Genomic DNA, 7,500 nt, shown 5'->3' with positions numbered 1-7,500 from the left:
CGCCGGGACCCGCCTCGGTCTGGTGGCGCGCGCGCTCGGAGATCCCCGGCTACCCGTCCGTCCGTCCCTCCCTCCCGCCCCGCCCCGGGGGAGGGCCCGGGGCAGCGCGGGCAGGCGGGGAGCAAAAAAAGGCGCGGGCGCCAAAAAACGTCGGGGTCCCGGGGTGGCGGAGGGGGGCGGCGGCGGGGGCGGCGGCGGGTACACGGCGCCGGGTCCAGGGCGCCGGGTCCAGCCCGTCCCGGGGCGGGGACAGGTGGTGTCGTCCGTCCCCGCCCCCGTAACCTGCTCTGAAGCATCCGCTTCCCGCCGCGGTTCGCCCTCCACCCCCCCGCCGCACACGCAGCTGCCGCTTCCCGCCGCCTCTGCCCCCCGCCCCGGGATCAACCACCCGCCGGGTCCAGCCGGTCCCGGTCCCGGGAACCTGCTCCCGGGGCCAGCCGGAGCCACGCCCCCTCCTCTGACGCTTCCAGCTGCCGCCTCCCCTCCCACCCCCCAAACTCACACTGGCCCTCGCCGGCCCGCCCACCCGCCTACCTGCTTGCCCGCCGCCGCTGGGTGGCGTGCCGGACACTCTCGCACACAGGTACACAGACAGGGACACAGGGACACAGGCACTCGGGCACACAGGGACACAGGGACACAGGGACACAAGGACACAGGGACACAGGCACTCAGGCACTCAGGCACTCAGGGACACAGGGACACAGGGACACAGGCACTCAGGCACTCAGGGACACAGGGACACAGGGACACAGGGACACAGGCACTCAGGCACTCAGGGACACAGGGACACAGGGACACAGGGACACAGGCACTCAGGCACACAGGGACACAGGTGGCGGGCCGGAGGCCTCTCTCCACTGTGTGGCAGGGGTCCAAGAGCCACCCCAGCCCAACCCAGAGGGTCTTTTGCACCTCTCTAGAGGCCACCCAGAGACCCCAGGCCGCACCAGAAGCCTCCCCCGCATGCTCTGCAGGCTTCCGACCCACCCCAGGCCGCACCAGAAGCCTCCCCCGCAAGCTCTGCAGGCTTCCGACCCACCCCAGGCCGCAGCAGAAGCCTCTCCCGCACGCTCTGCAGGCTTCCGACCCACCCCAGGCCGCAGCAGAAGCCTCTCCCGCACGCTCTGCAGGCTTCTCAGCCACCCCAGGCCGCACCAGAAGCCTCTCCCGCACGCTCTGCAGGCTTCTCAGCCACCCCAGGCCCCAACAGAAGCCTCTCCCGCACGCTCTGCAGGCTTCTCAGCCACCCCAGGCCGCACCAGAAGCCTCCCCCGCACGCTCTGCAGGCTTCTCAGCCACCCCAGGCCGCACCAGAAGCCTCTCCCGCACGCCCTGCAGGCTTCTCAGCCACCCCAGGCCGCAGCAGAAGCCTCTCCCGCACGCTCTGCAGGCTTCTCAGCCACCCCAGGCCGCACCAGAAGCCTCTCCCGCACGCCCTGCAGGCTTCTCAGCCACCCCAGGCCGCACCAGAAGCCTCCCCCGCACGCTCTTCAGGCTTCTCAGCCACCCCAGGCCGCACCAGAAGCCTCTCCCGCACGCTCTGCAGGCTTCCGACCCACCCCAGGCCGCAGCAGAAGCCTCTCCCGCACGCTCTGCAGGCTTCTCAGCCACCCCAGGCCGCAGCAGAAGCCTCTCCCGCACGCTCTGCAGGCTTCTCAGCCACCCCAGGCCGCACCAGAAGCCTCTCCCGCACGCTCTGCAGGCTTCTCAGCCACCCCAGGCCGCACCAGAAGCCTCCCCCGCACGCTCTGCAGGCTTCTCAGCCACCCCAGGCCGCACCAGAAGCCTCTCCCGCACGCTCTGCAGGCTTCTCAGCCACCCCAGGCCGCACCAGAAGCCTCCCCCGCACGCTCTGCAGGCTTCTCAGCCACCCCAGGCCGCACCAGAAGCCTCTCCCGCACGCTCTGCAGGCTTCTCAGCCACCCCAGGCCGCACCAGAAGCCTCCCCCGCACGCTCTGCAGGCTTCTCAGCCACCCCAGGCCGCACCAGAAGCCTCCCCCGCACGCTCTGCAGGCTTCTCAGCCACCCCAGGCCGCAGCAGAAGCCTCTCCCGCACGCTCTGCAGGCTTCTCAGCCACCCCAGGCCGCAGCAGAAGCCTCTCCCGCACGCTCTGCAGGCTTCTCAGCCACCCCAGGCCCCAACAGAAGCCTCTCCCGCACGCTCTGCAGGCTTCCGACCCACCCCAGGCCGCAGCAGAAGCCTCTCCCGCACGCTCTGCAGGCTTCCGACCCACCCCAGGCCGCAGCAGAAGCCTCTCCCGCACGCTCTGCAGGCTTCCGTCCCACCCCAGGCCGCACCAGAAGCCTCCCCCGCACGCTCTGCAGGCTTCTCAGCCACCCCAGGCCGCACCAGAAGCCTCCCCCGCACGCTCTGCAGGCTTCTCAGCCACCCCAGGCCGCAGCAGAAGCCTCCCCCGCACGCTCTGCAGGCTTCTCAGCCACCCCAGGCCGCAGCAGAAGCCTCCCCCGCACGCTCTGCAGGCTTCTCAGCCACCCCAGGCCCCAACAGAAGCCTCTCCCGCACGCTCTGCAGGCTTCCGACCCACCCCAGGCCGCACCAGAAGCCTCCCCCGCATGCTCTGTAGGCTTCTGACCCACCCCAGGCCCCAACAGAAGCCTCCCCCGCACGCTCTGCAGGCTTCTCAGCCACCCCAGGCCGCAGCAGAAGCCTCTCCCGCACGCTCTGCAGGCTTCTCAGCCACCCCAGGCCGCACCAGAAGCCTCTCCCGCACGCTCTGCAGGCTTCTCAGCCACCCCAGGCCGCACCAGAAGCCTCTCCCGCACGCTCTGCAGGCTTCCGACCCACCCCAGGCCGCACCAGAAGCCTCCCCCGCACGCTCTGCAGGCTTCTCCGCCACCACAGGCCGCACCAGAGGATCTTTTGCACCTCTCTGGACGCCACCCAGAGACTCCAGGCCGCACCAGAGGCCCCCCCCCCCAACCATTTACAGGCTGCAGTGCCAGCCTAGGCCCCGCTGGCAGCCTCCCTTGTCTGCTTTGGAAGGCCTCCCATCCACTCCAGACCTGCCTGGAGGCCTCCCTCGACTGCTCCCGGGGCCCTCGAAGCCACCCTAGGCCTTTCTGGAGGACCTGCTCGACCGCTCGGGCGGCTTCTGACGCACCCTCGGCCATCCGGCGCCCAGCAGCTCCCAGGGCCAGGCACCGGCCTCCCCCTCCGGCCGCCCCTGGGGCCGGGGGTGGCTCGGACTCGGCGCCCCCAACGTGTCGTCCCGTCCCCCCCCGCCCCGCACCGCCGAACATTCGCTGCAGCCGAGGGCTTGCCGCTCGACGCCTACCCCACCCGCCCAGCCCCCCGCTGCGGCCCGGCGCTGCCCCGGCCGCTGCGCCCTGCCTCTCATCGCTCCCCCCACCCGGCAACCGGCCGCCGGGCACGGCAAGTCCCAGGGCAGGGAACAGGTGCTGCCGGGACCCCGTGCTGGCTGCCGGCTTCCCGGGGCTGCCCCGGGCACGGACAGGTCGCCCCCCCGCCCCGGCGAATGTTCACCGAACCGGCTGCCGGCTGCCTTCGAGCACCCCCCGCCCCCCGCCACTATCGTCCCCCCCGCCCCCCCTCCGCCTCCGCTGCCGCTTCTCCCCGCACCGCCTCCACTGCCTCCCCCCGCCGCCGGCGAACGAGTCGCCGGATCCGTAGGGTGCCGGGAGCCCCGAACGGCGAGCGGCTCCGGCTGCTGCCGGGACCGCGGGGATTCGAGCCGGTCCGGCCGCGGCCGGGACCCCGTGCCGGAAGCCGGCATCCCGGGACGGCCCCGGGACGGCCCCGGTCGCCGGCCGGGTGACGTTCAGCGAAGCGGCTGCCGCCAGTCTTTGGGCCTCCCCCGTGCCGGGGCCGCGGGGATTCGAGCCGGTCCGGCCGCGGCCGGGATCCCGGGCCGGACGATGGCTTCCCGGGCCGGTCCCGGTCGCCTCCCGGGTGACGTTCACCGAAGCGGCTGCCGGCTGTCTTCGAGCCCCCCCCCCCCCTCCGCCTCCGCTGCCGCTTCTCCCCGCACCCCCTCCACTGCCTCCCCCCGCCGCCGGCGAACGAGTCGCCGGATCTGTAGGGTGCCGGGAGCCCGAACGGCGAGCGGCTCCGGCTGCTGCCGGGACCGCGGGGATTCGAGCCGCTCCGGCCGCGGCCGGGACCCCGTGCCGGAAGCCGGCATCCCCGGACGGCCCCGGGACGGCCGCGGTCGCCGGCCGGGTGACGTTCACCGAAGCGGCTGCCGGCTGTCTTCGAGCCCCCCCCCCCTCCGCCTCCGCTGCCGCTTCTGCCCGCACCCCCTCCACTGCCTCCCCCCGCCGCCGGCGAACGAGTCGGCGGATCCGTAGGGTGCCGGGAGCCCGAACGGCGAGCGGCTCCGGCTGCTGCCGGGACCGCGGGGATTCGAGCCGGTCCGGCCGCGGCCGGGACCCCGTGCCGGAAGCCGGCATCCCGGGACGGCCCCGGGACGGCCCCGGTCGCCGGCCGGGTGACGTTCAGCGAAGCGGCTGCCGCCAGTCTTTGGGCCTCCCCCGTGCCGGGGCCGCGGGGCTTCGAGCCGGTCCGGCCGCGGCCGGGATCCGGGGCCGGACGATGGCTTCCCGGGCCGGTCCCGGTCGCCTCCCGGGTGACGTTCACCGAAGCGGCTGCCGGCTGTCTTCGAGCCCCCCCCCCCCCCTCCGCCTCCGCGGCCGCTTCTCCCCGCACCCCCTCCACTGCCTCCCCCCGCCGCCGGCGAACGAGTCGCCGGATCTGTAGGGTGCCGGGAGCCCGAACGGCGAGCGGCTCCGGCTGCTGCCGGGACCGCGGGGATTCGAGCCGCTCCGGCCGCGGCCGGGACCCCGTGCCGGAAGCCGGCATCCCCGGACGGCCCCGGGACGGCCCCGGTCGCCGGCCGGGTGACGTTCACCGAACCGGCTGCCGGCTGTCTTCGAGCCCCCCCCCCTCCGCCTCCGCTGCCGCTTCTGCCCGCACCCCCTCCACTGCCTCCCCCCGCCGCCGGCGAACGAGTCGGCGGATCCGTAGGGTGCCGGGAGCCCGAACGGCGAGCGGCTCCGGCTGCTGCCGGGACCGCGGGGATTCGAGCCGGTCCGGCCGCGGCCGGGACCCCGTGCCGGAAGCCGGCATCCCGGGACGGCCCCGGGACGGCCCCGGTCGCCGGCCGGGTGACGTTCAGCGAAGCGGCTGCCGCCAGTCTTTGGGCCTCCCCCGTGCCGGGGCCGCGGGGCTTCGAGCCGGTCCGGCCGCGGCCGGGATCCGGGGCCGGACGATGGCTTCCCGGGCCGGTCCCGGTCGCCTCCCGGGTGACGTTCACCGAAGCGGCTGCCGGCTGTCTTCGAGCCCCCCCCCCCCCCTCCGCCTCCGCGGCCGCTTCTGCCCGCACCCCCTCCACTGCCTCCCCCCGCCGCCGGCGAACGAGTCGCCGGATCTGTAGGGTGCCGGGAGCCCGAACGGCGAGCGGCTCCGGCTGCTGCCGGGACCGCGGGGATTCGAGCCGCTCCGGCCGCGGCCGGGACCCCGTGCCGGAAGCCGGCATCCCCGGACATCCCCGGGACGGCCCCGGTCGCCGGCCGGGTGACGTTCACCGAAGCGGCTGCCGGCTGTCTTCGAGCCCCCCCCCCCTCCGCCTCCGCTGCCGCTTCTCCCCGCACCCCCTCCACTGCCTCCCCCCGCCGCCGGCGAACGAGTCAGCGGATCCATACCGTCCCGAGAGCCCGAGGCGGCGGCACCCAGTGCGGGTCCGGCCGAGGCCGGGACCCCGTGCCTGTCGCAGGCTTCCCGGGACGGCCCCGGAACGGCCGCGGTCGCCGGCCGGGTGACGTTCTCCGAAGCGGCTGACGGCTGTCTTCGAGCCCCCCCCCCCCCTCCGCCTCCGCTGCCGCTTCTGCCCGCACCTCCTTCACTGCCTCCCCCCGCCGCCGGCGAACGAGTCGCCGGATCCGTAGGGTGCCGGGAGCCCGAACGGCGAGCGGCTCCGGCTGCTGCCGGGACCGCGGGGATTCGAGCCGCTCCGGCCGCGGCCGGGACCCCCGTGCCGGATGCCGGCATCCCGGGACGGCCCCGGGACGGCCCCGGTCGCCGGCCGGGTGACGTTCAGCGAAGCGGCTGCCGCCAGTCTTTGGGCCTCCCCCGTGCCGGGGCCGCGGGGCTTCGAGTCGGTCCGGCCGCGGCTGGGACCCCGTGCCTGTCGCAGGCTTCCCGGGACGGCCCCGGAACGGCCGCGGTCGCCGGCCGGGTGACGTTCACCGAGGCGACTGCCGGCTGTGTTCGAGCCCCCCCCCCCCTGCCGGAGCCGCGGGGATACGAGCCGGTCCGGCCGCGGCCGGGACCCCGTGCCGGAAGCCGGCATCCCGGGACGGCCCCGGGACGGCCCCGATCGCCTCCTGGGTGACGTTCACCGAAGCGGCTGCCGGCTGTCTTCGAGCCCCCCCCCCCTCCGCCTCCGCTGCCGCTTCTCCCCGCACCCCCTCCACTGCCTCCCCCCGCCGCCCGCGAACGAGTCGCCGGATCTGTAGGGGGCCGGGAGCCCGAGGCGGCGAGCGGCTCCGGCTGCTGCCGGGACCGCGAGGCTTCGAGCCGGTCCGGCCGCGGCCGGGATCTCGTGCCGAACGTCGTCTTCCCGGGACGGTCCCGGGAGGGCCCCAGTCTCCTCCCGGGTGACGTTCACCGAAGCGGCTGCCGGCTGTCTTCGAGCCCCCACCCCTGCCGTGGCCGCGGGGATTCGCCCCGGTCCGGCAGCTGACGGTTCCCTGTGTCGGACGCCGGCTTCCCGGGACTGCCCCGGGACAGCCCCGGTCGCCTCCCGGGTGACGTTCACCGAAGCTGCTGCCGCCTGTCTTTGTCCCCCCCCCCCCGTGCTCTCCCTCAGGCGGGAGGTAGACGTGCTCTCCCTCGGCGAGTAGACGTGCTCTCCCTCGGCGAGTAGACGTGCTCTCCCTCGGCGGGTAGACGTGCTCTCCCTCGGCGAGTAGACGTGCTCTCCCTGGGCGAGTAGACGTGCTCTCCCTGGGCGAGTAGACGTGCTCTCCCTGGGCGAGTAGACGTGCTCTCCCTGGGCGAGTAGACGTGCTCTCCCTGGGCGAGTAGACGTGCTCTCCCTCGGCGAGTAGACGTGCTCTCCCTGGGCGAGTAGACGTGCTCTCCCTGGGCGAGTAGACGTGCTCTCCCTGGGCGAGTAGACGTGCTCTCCCTGGGCGAGTAGACGTGCTCTCTCCGGGCGAGTAGACGTGCTCTCCCTGGGCGAGTAGACGTGCTCTCCCTGGGCGAGTAGACGTGCTCTCCCTGGGCGAGTAGACGTGCTCTCCCTCGGCGAGTAGACGTGCTCTCCCTCGGCGAGTAGACGTGCTCTCCCTGGGCGAGTAGACGTGCTCTCCCTCGGCGAGTAGACGTGCTCTCCCTGGGCGAGTAGACGTGCTCTCCCTCGGCGAGTAGACGTGCTCTCCCTCGGCGAGTAGACGTGCTCTCCCTCGGCGAGTAGACGTGCTCTCTGCGGAGATCGCGCTTGTCGCCAAGGGGT

The sequence above is a fragment of the Melanerpes formicivorus genome, unplaced genomic scaffold (assembly GCF_026170545.1).
Source record: "Melanerpes formicivorus ecotype bairdi unplaced genomic scaffold, bMelFor1.0.p_v2 SCAF_272, whole genome shotgun sequence".
Classification (NCBI taxonomy): Eukaryota; Metazoa; Chordata; class Aves; order Piciformes; family Picidae; genus Melanerpes; species Melanerpes formicivorus.
Note: the sequence above shows the minus strand (reverse complement) of the source record.